Raw genomic sequence first — 10,193 nt, forward strand, 5'->3', positions numbered from 1 at the left:
CATTTTCTTCAAGTGATCTTTAAATACATCTGAGAAATTGTATTAATCCAATATCGACATAGTTAGGACATATATCATATTCTACTAACAGCAACCTTCTTTAATACGTGTGTATCTATTTAAGGTAGCATATGGTTTACTGCTTATCAAACTTCCTGTTTATCCTGACCTTCTTCAGGACTGTATTTGGAAGCCACCTTCATAGTCACTTGCACACACATGGGACACCGTCATGCTTTCAGCAGTGACTCCTCTCCCATCCTCCCTGTCCTCTTTCAGTCGGCCTCCTGTCAAGTTAGCCGATCAAAGTCAACATTACCTCTTCCCCTTTGGCCCATGTTCTCCCTTCTCCTTGTATAAGCCTTGGTGGCACCACAGCCATTAGCGCACCTGGCTGGGCACCTGCAATAGCTGTTCATTCTTCTACCTCCTCACCTGATCCCTATGGCTGACCCAACTGTCTCCTAGGGAGTGAGGCCACGGATTCTGAAGACAGCCTACAGAGGAGGCGCTGTGTAAATAATAGCCATCTTCTGGCCTGATCCCCTGGAGGAGGAATGGCAACCCACTCCAGTATTCTTGCCTGGAAAAATCCCATGGATTGAGGAGCCTGGAGGGCTACCGTCCATGGGGTCGCAAGAGAGTCGGGCATGACTGAGCACACATCCTATCCTTCTGGCCTGATTCTTTTCTCAATGACAAATACCACATGCGAAGTTTGTTTAGGGTATATAACTTTGGAATCTTTTCTTCTTTCTCCACAGTTTTGGTCTTTGAATATCCCTAGTATAGCAATGGCCTCTGTGATTAAAACACACACACACAAAATGCAGTAGGAATAAGTTTTTCAAGGCAGTAACTCAATCCATTGTTTTGGTTTGTCTTTGTGTCCCTCCTGCCTTCTCACTGTTGCCTCGGGATCAGTTGTTCTTTTGCTCAATTGTTCAGCAAAAAAAAAACAAAAAACAAAAAAAACTGGCAATGAGGCTTCAGGCGCTGGCAGCAATGGAAACTGTGACTCTACTGAGGCCTCCAAGTGCTCAGAAGAGAGGTGGGCATTTACGAAGCCAGGAAGAGTTGGGGGGTCACCTGTGAAAGGCTTCACAAGCCCTTGTGTCTTCTGGCTCAGGGACCAGCCCCTATGGATTCATTCACAAACTCTGGTGTACTATCACTGAACCTTGTTTCTAAGAGTGGTTTGATAGTGCAGAGACTGAGATTAAAGTTTAAGGCATCATAATACATCTGAGGGGCTTCCCAAGTGGCTCAGTGGTGAAAAACCCACCTGCCAATGCAGGAGATGCAGGTTCGATTCCTGGGTCTAGAAGATCTGCTGGAGGAGGAAATGGCAACCCACTCCAGTATTCTTGCCTGGGAAATCCCATGGACAGAGGAGCCTGGCAGGCTACAGTCCTTTGGCTCACAGAGAGTAGGACGTGACTTAGCAACTAAACAACAACAATACATCTGAGCATAAAGGAAACATAAAGAAAGTCCTTGGAGTCAGGAAAACTGAGGCCAGTAGGTAGAAAACTGTACACATGAAGTTAACAGTAAGGGTCACAGAATGTACTGGAATAGAAGAAATAAGTATGAGGTCCATGCCTCAACCAGTACCAAGGGAGCCATTTAGGATGAGAATAGTAGTCACAGTTTTTGCTAGACTCTTCTTCCAGGTCATCAACATTTCCTACCGCAGCCTACTGAGGCCAAAAATAAATATGGGGAGAAAAATCCTTTGCATGTATGAAGCACTTTGTATTTTCTGCCTCCTTCTCAATCCTTAATTAAGCTTTGTAGCCACCTTGTGAAGCCAGTTATTACCACAGGGTGAGGAGAGGGAGTCCCACAGGAGCTATGTGACTTGCCCAAGCATACAAGCTAGACAGGCCAGGCAGGGTGAGACTTCCCAGTTTCTGATGCCCACACCCCGTGTGCAATCCAGCCTCGTCACCCTGGGTCTTGGCTCAGGGGATAAACAAACAAGTGACTATTACATTGCCTTTACTTCTGGGAGCAATGGGTCCTTATTCAAAATAGGAACAAGGGGCAAGACAAATGGCGTCTAATAGCAAAGAGATGGAAAAGAGAGTGGTACTCTCTTTAGGGGCTTGGAGTTCTGCTCTTTCTGAAGTTGTGTGTCTACTTGTAAGATTCCCTTTCTTACTTATATCACCAGGTTGTATTCTGTAAATGACCCATATGTCTTGCTGGGCTGTGGGGATTCAAAAGTGGTACCATGTGGTCTACTTGGTTGTATATAGGTTCAATCCCATGTGATATCATGTCATATATGGTGTACTAGAGAAAGATAATGTATGGAGAGAGATGGAAATTCAGAGGAAGAAAATGTCCCTCCCTGGGCGTCAGGGAAGGCTTCACAGATAAGTGATATTTAAATAGAATCTAAAAAGATGAGTAGGTGTGTGCTAGTTGGAAACAAGGGAAAAGAGCATTTGGGCAACTGTGGTAGAGGTTTGATAAATCATGACTTCAGAATCCACCCCTGGATTCAAATCATGTTCCCTATTACCTACAGTCTAAAACTGAAATAGTAAGCTCAGCTCCCAACTGTGATGTCAAATAAGCTCTCTCTGCCCTTTGAGACAGCTCTTAATTCACTTTCCCTAGGTCACATGGAAAGCCAAGACCTTGTCGGATCTCTGAAAATTCTAAGGTTTGAGAGCATAAGATGGAGGCACCAGGGCTGTTTTCATGGGCACCTCTGGTGCTGAATTTCTGCTTTTCACTGATGCACTTCAGTTTATACAATGTCATCAGGTACATATATGTGGACATATTTGTGTATGTATATATACACACATATAGATCACATGCACATATATATACATAGACAGCATATTAAAAAGCAGAGACATTACTTTGCCAACAAAGGTCCGTCTAGTCAAAGCTATGGTTTTTCCAGTAGTCATGTATGGATGTGAGAGTTTGACCATAAAGAAAGCTGAGCACTGAAGAATTGATGCTTTTGAACTGTGGTGTTGGAGAAGACTCTTGAGAGTCCCTTGGACTACAAGGAGATCCAACCAGTCCATCCTAAGGGAAATCAGTCCTGAATATTCATTGGAAAGACTGATGCTGAAGAGGAAACTCCAATACTTTGGCCACCTGATGTGAAGATCTGACTCATCTGAAAAGACCCTGATGCTGGGAAAGATTGAAGGCGGGAGGAGAAGGGGACGACAGAGGATTAGATGGTTGGATGGCATCACTGACTCAACGGACGTGACTTTGAGCAAGCTCTGGGAGATGGTGAAAGGACAGGGAGGCCTGGAGTGCTGCAGTCCATGGGGACACAAAGAGTCGGACACAACTAAGTAACTGAACTGAACTGTACTGGTATGTGAATATGTATATAAAATCTACCCCTTACTTGATTAAAAATCTATTTTACTGGGGTATGGAGAAGATACTGACTACCAAGCAATAGATTTCTTTCACAGAAACACAAGTAACTTCAAATTCACCCTTAGTGACCTTGTTATTGAAGCCTTCCAGTAGCTGAAACACTGTAGTTTTTTGGGTTTTTTTTTTTCACTTTAGCCATTTGTCACATGTCCTTTTCTCTCGCCCTTTTGTCCTTTTTCCCACTCTGTATCTCTGTCTTTCTCTGCCTCTCTCTTACCCTAAGATCCCTAGTTATTCTTTCCTCCTTCTCCTTCTCCTCTCTCCTCCTTTACTCCACAGTCCTGCTCAGTTCAGTGAAGTCATCTATTGGTTCTTATTGCCCTCCTTGTCAAGGTCATGGCTTCTTAGTGGATTTTTTCTAAACAAAGACATTCCCTTTCCTAAGAGAAAGTTTGAATTATAGTGTTTATAATTTCCATCGTCTGTGACTCACCATATCTCTACACAGAGCATGGTCCCTGGCAATAAGCGGTCAGTCAATACATTTGTTCTATGAATTGATTAATCAATTAAATAGTACTTTGAAAAGGTCTGTCTTATCCTAGTGTTTGACTCTATTGTCATTCTGCCCTGAATGCTAGATACAAGGAAGCTTTGCTGTTACAGTAAGACAGGCCCATTGACTGCCCACTGCATGGTATTATCCACCCATCACGGAAGCCTGGCTAAATATCCCGAAGGCCAAGTTTGTTAAACAAAATGGTTATTTGGTAAGGCCTGCAAAAGGGCCAAGGGTGGAAGGACACACACCAGTTGAAGCACAGGATTTGTGTCTCAGGAAAGAGGAAGAAAGAAGCGTGGGAATAGGAAAGCACAGCAGTAGCATTTTTTTCTTTAAAGAAGAGATCAACTAGCAGCTGTGACATCTTGGGAGTAAGGATATGCATTCACCAAGTTGCTGCATTTTTGTAAGTTTTAGATATATTGTAGTATTTTTTTTTAAGTCCATCACTGTAAAAGGAAAAAAAAAATCCCATATAAAAGATGGCAACTGAAAATGAAGTTGCCTTTGCTAACAAAGAGACCTTTCAAAATATGATGCTCTTCCAAAAGAGAGGGCCTGTAGCCCCCCAAAACAGGATCCTGCTCCCAGGGAATTTTATCAGCAAGAGGCAAAAACCTCGTTTCACAAGAAATCTTTGTTGCTGGTAGTCTTTGTCTCTTACAAAGACTCTTGTAATGTGATTAAATCATTACAGGCCCATGATAAAAACTCCCATACCTGTCCACTGGGTGTTCCCAGCTCTTAAAAATCCTTGATGAGGGGCTTCCCTGGTGGTCTTGTGGTTAGAAATCTGCCTTTGAGTGCAGGAGAGATCGGTTCGATCTGTTTTCCAGGAAAATCCCACATGCCACGGGGAAACAGAACCCATGTTCTTCAACTACTGAGCCCACATGTTGTGGAGCCCACGCTCCACAAGAGAAGCCACTGCCCCCCACCACTAGAGCGTAGCTCTGCTCACTGCAACTAGAGAAAGCCCATCAGCACTGAAGAGCCAGTGCAGCCACAAATACAAACAAATACATATATTTTTAAACTCTTGGTAAAATCATCCTCTTCTCCCTCCCTCATCCGCCATCTACAGGGAACCTTGCAAAGGGCTCTAAGGAATTTTCTCAAACTAGTCCTGTCCCCCAGTCATTTTCAAAGCAGTGTGAAACTAGTTTTTCAAAATGAATCATTTAAGAAGAAGAAAAAAAATTCCTGATGGCTTCCCATGTTATTCTAGTAACTTCCCAGGAAGGTGAGAGAAACATACAGATATTCGCACAGCCGCTTCGGTTACTAATAAGTCTCAGAGAAGCCCGTGTCATGAGATTCTGTCCAAGAGGCCACACACTGTCCTGAACCTTCCTTCTCGTTTTTTTTTGTTTGTTTTTTCCCATTCTAGAAGAGTCAGCAAATGATTTCACACCTTTTTGTTTAGCTGCAAAAAGACAGTAACTTCCCTCAGGGCTGCCTCTGTGGGTTCCAAAAATACAATGGGTTCATTTTCATGCTAAGTGTGCAAAGGCTCGTAGAGGTTGCTAATGAAAGGCAAGGAAGGAAAGAAAGGAGAAAAGAGGGGACAGGCTGGGGGATGTCCCTGACGGGGGCAGAGGGTCAGCTTCTGCCTAGAGTTACCATTCCCCCTCCCCACCACCACCCCACCCCACCCCCAACTACGCCAGAAGACAGAGGAAAAGCCCAACAGATAGCTCTTAAGCTGCAAATTAAAAGGCGATCTAATTCAACCCTTAAACTCTTCGGCTTGATCTTCTATCCCTAAACCCAGGGTTATTTTTGGAACACACGCTATCGTTCACCAAGAAGAGGAGTCGCCTGCTTCAGCCTTCCAGATAAGAAATCTCTTGGGTAGGAAAAATAGCCAGTAACTTGCTTCCAGGTCAAAAAGTAAAACCGTGGGTCTATGAGATTCTAGCTTTACTTTTGAAATTCAAAATCTCCTGGGCCTAAATTATTAACCATAACAGACTCATCACGTCCTCAACATTACATACTAGAAAGAACACTATATGATGCAAATCACACCATATCAGGCTCAACTAGCAAGCCAGGAATTTGTGAAATGAGCTCCAGGAGAACTTGCCCATCTATAATTAGGAGGATTTTTGTAGGGCACTGCTGATAGTGGTCTGCCTGTTTAAAAGATAAACATCCAGCGGTGGCACCTGTTCACTGTATTTCTAAGCAGGCCATTGGGCAGACTGACTGTTAGAGATTCCTTCCATGGTTATTGTCGTTCGGTGGCTAAGTAGTGTCCAACTCTTTGCAACCCCATGAACTGCAGCATGCCAGGTTCCCTGTCCTCTATCTCCTTGAGTTTGCTCAAACTTATATCCATTGAGTCAGTGATGCCATCCAACCATCTTATCTTCTGTCGCCCCCTTCTCCTCTTCCCCTCAGTCTTTCCCAGAACAGGGTCTTTTCCAAAGAATCAGCTCTTCACATCAGGTGGCCAAAGTACTGGATCTTCAGCATCAGTCCTTCCAATGCCTATCCAGGGTTGATTTCTTTTAGGATTGACTGACCATCAATCCTTCATTGATGGCACCAAAGTCTGCCTCCCAGTAGCTTCTACTAGTCAGTTCTAGACTTGTCCTAGGGCATATACAGCATAACATCTTTTCATTAGAAACCTTCAAATATTTGACAACTATCAGACTTTGGTTCAATTAGGCCTAATTTCAATTAGTCCTTCCTATTTTGTTCCTCTGCCAGAGTTTCCAGTTCCTTCCCTAGGATTGATCCAGTTTGCACAGTGTCCCCCTTACAACCCAGCCCCAGAAGTGGAATGAATAACTCCCTGAACTGAACAACTATGCCATGGATGCAGCCTGTGCTCACCTGAGCCATTTCCTTTAGCAGATGTGATATGCTGTAGAATCACATTCCTTTCTAAGATCTGTGAATTACAGATATGCTAAGCCAACTGTAAATAGGATGATTGGGAAAACCTTAATGCTACTGAAAGAAACACAGCTTTTAAATAGTAGTTTAAGAGGATCCCTTCATATCCAAATACTTGACATGCAAATTATAAGTCCTTCCAAATTTTTCATTAAATCTCATACACAAAACGCTTTGACTGGGTAAACTAATATGAATAACTATATGTTGGATATTTGACAATTTCCTAACTACATTTCTTAAAAATTATTCTGTGATTCTGTCTTGCTGTTCGAGGAAACATAGACGCTTTAGAAACGGAAAGACACAGAAAGACTGTCAAATCCAGTCACAAACTTTTAGGAAGTTATTATCCCATTTTACATATTTATTCAGAATTCATTCACCACGTGCTGACTGAGTGTTCCGTTTATTCAGAGGTAAAAAGTATAGTCCTCTTCTTTCATGAAGTTCACATCCCTAGTGGGGGAATCAGAGAAGCCAAATGTAAAATAATTTCATTTAGTGATAAGTGTTATGAAAAAACAAAATGAAATAGAGCTGTGATAGAGACTTGACCAGGGATGAAAAATTTTAGAAGGGAACGTGTGACCTAACTGTTGAGAAGGTTTCAGCCACAACAGAATACGGAAAGAACTTCTTCCAAGCTATGGAAATAGCACATACAAAGGGCCTGAGGTACAAATAAACATGAGGTGTTCTGGGGAGTTAAATTAGGCCAATATAGCTGGAAAATATTAATAAAAGAAGAAAGTGATGGCAGATGAAGTCAAAGAGGAAAGAGGTAGAAAGGGCTGGATCTCACGGAGCCTTGAAGGCTGTGATGAGGTTTGGATGTTAGTAAGAAGCCATTGGAGGGTTTCAGATAGGAGAATAGCATGGTTTAACATGCGGTTTTTGAAAGTTCTCTCTGCCTGTTCTGCAGTGATGGACTGTACAGGGTTTAGAAATAGAGAGCAAGTTGATAGAAAGCTGTTGACAATGGCCTTGGTGAGAGAGTTACTTGTACTAGCTTGGTAGCCCTGGGGTTGGGAAAAAAGGGACAAATTCTGGATATACTTTGAAGGTAGAAACAATAGGATTTGATAAGAGAAAAACAAGCTTTTTTTCTTTTCTGCTACTTCTGCTGCTAAGTCACTTCAGTCGTGTCCAACTCTGTGTGACCCCATAGACGGCAGCCCACCAGGCACCCCCGTCCCTGGGATTCTCCAGGCAAGGACACTGGAGGGGGTTGCCATTTCCTTCTCCAATGCATAAAAGTGAAAAGTGAAAGTGAAGTCGCTCAGTCATGTCCGACTCTTAGTGACCCCATGGACTGCAGCCTACTAGGCTCCTCCATCCATGGGATTTTCCAGGCAAGAGTACTGGAGTGGGGTGCCATTGCCTTCTCCATTTTTCTTTTCAGGGAAGCTTAAATTATTTGCCTCAACTGGGATAAGGAGACAGGCACCAACACAAGTTAATCGATTAGTAGTACCATCTACTTTTTAAAACAAGTTATTGGTGTATAATTGCTTTACAATGTTGCGCTAGTTTCTGCTGCACAACAGAGTGAATCAGCTATATGTATACTTATAGCTGCTCCCTCTTAAGCATCTCTCCCACCCTCCCCCCAGCATCGCAGCCCTCTAGGTCATCACAGAGCACTGAGCTGGGCTCCCTGTGCTATATATACAGCAGCTTCCTGCCAGGTATCTATTTTACATATGCCTTGTACTTTAATCCTAATGTTAATCCTAGTAAGACCATGAGATATTATTTTACCTAATATTTTATGTATTAGGATTCTGAAGCTCAAAAAAGTTGCTGCTAAGACGCTTCAGTCGTGTCCAACTCTGTGTGACCCCATAGACGGCAGCCCACCAGACTCCACCGTCCCTGGGATTCTCCAGGCAAGGACACTGGAGGGGGTTGCCATTGCCTTCTCCAATGCATGAAAGTGAAAAGTGAGGGTGAAGTCGCTCAGTCGTGTCCGACCCTCAGCGACCCCATGGACTGCAGCCTTCTAGGCTCCTCCATCCATGGGATTTTCCAGGCAAGAGTACTGGAGTGGGGTGCCCTTGCCTTCTCCATCAGAGAAGTTAAGTAACTCCAAATCAAACAGAAGTTTAGATTAAGCCAAGATTTAAGCTCAGGACCATCTGATGCCATATTTCATAACCTCATGTCCTTTTCCCACGTTGCTTCCAAAGCAGTACTAGAGGAGGAACTTGAACACAGACCCCAGGGGAAGCACTCCTTCTGTCCATCTTTTCTTCCAAGTTATCACTGTTTAATGAGATTTTAAGCCAATACCATCCTTTGCTTTACATCCTCCCCTACAGTGTGTCCTTATATATTTAACCAAAACCTAGATTCCTTTCTCCCCACAACACCCAGGTCAGGGCCATTTCTTCTCTATGCATTTTAACAGAGACAAAAGCCCCGTGCCGGCTTCTCTTCCAGAGGAGCTGTAGCTGGAAGTTGCTTGTGCAACCCGATGACAACTCATCTATATTTAGCAGAAAAAGTGGTGACAAGGATTTGTCCAGCTCAATTTTTTTTACACTTTCAATGTTCAGAATCTCACAGACAGCGTCCTGAAAGGCACATTGGCCCTGACAGTATCTGAGTTGAAAGAAGCTTCCTCCATCTCCCTGGGTTATCCATCAGAAGCCTCATTCCAAGAAATTACATGGACATCCATGGTAGAGCAAACACCTTCCATGCCCAACACTCCCCATGCCCCCAAAATGAAGAGCTACTGGTTCTGTGGGTGTTTTGATGGCTTTTAAGTGTGACTCTAAGATAGGAAAACAAGCATAAAATGTTTAAGGGGGAAATGGACTATTACCTAATTGTTTATGTGTTGAAGAGATATGTACGGCACTTGATTTTTATTTCTTTTCAATGTGCCATGGAAAAGAAATACCGAGTGCAGCTTATGGTTTAAGAACAAAGATAAACTTGCTTTGGGGGGGGCGGGTGCGGGGGCGGGTGTGTGAAAATATTACACCAGGTATTCTGAAGTGCTTACAACAACTAAATGATTGCCACCACAGAGGCTGACTAGCATTTATGCTTAAAGTGACTAATTTTAGGCTGAAGCGCAGTTTTAAGTTTTCTCAAGTGAAACAAAACCAGATATCATATATTGTCCATGACTCTGACCCCCATCACTGTTGGTCAACCAGAAAGAATTATCTACTAATGAAAAGGCAGAACAATTAAGAGCTAAGAAAAGAGGAAAGTAGAGACCATTAAAGAAAAATGGAAAATTTTAAGACAGTAAAAGAGCTCCAATTGTATCACAAAAAGGGAAATTACAAGGAAAATAAATTGTAGCGGGTCAGTGCTTACTGATAGTCTTCTA

General features: G+C 43.0%; 1 protein-coding gene and 1 long non-coding RNA gene across 4 annotated transcripts in view; one reads left to right on the plus strand and one right to left on the minus strand.

Annotated features, from left to right (window-relative positions):
- Positions 1–10,193, plus strand: part of RORA (RAR related orphan receptor A) — an 801,696-nt gene that overhangs the window by 640,761 nt on the left and 150,742 nt on the right. The window lies entirely within an intron of this gene.
- Positions 1–10,193, minus strand: part of LOC139185118 (uncharacterized) — a 77,326-nt gene that overhangs the window by 62,113 nt on the left and 5,020 nt on the right. Inside the window, exon 4 of one of the 2 annotated variants that reach the window (XR_011568654.1) lies at positions 7,165–7,300. The exons of the other annotated variant lie outside the window; for it this stretch is intronic. This is a non-coding gene — a long non-coding RNA (uncharacterized lncRNA). Of the gene's footprint in view, positions 1–7,164; positions 7,301–10,193 lie in introns of those variants that run through there. 2 annotated transcript variants of the gene reach the window in all.

Source organism: Bos indicus, chromosome 10 (assembly GCF_029378745.1).
Source record: "Bos indicus isolate NIAB-ARS_2022 breed Sahiwal x Tharparkar chromosome 10, NIAB-ARS_B.indTharparkar_mat_pri_1.0, whole genome shotgun sequence".
Lineage (NCBI taxonomy): Eukaryota > Metazoa > Chordata > Mammalia > Artiodactyla > Bovidae > Bos > Bos indicus.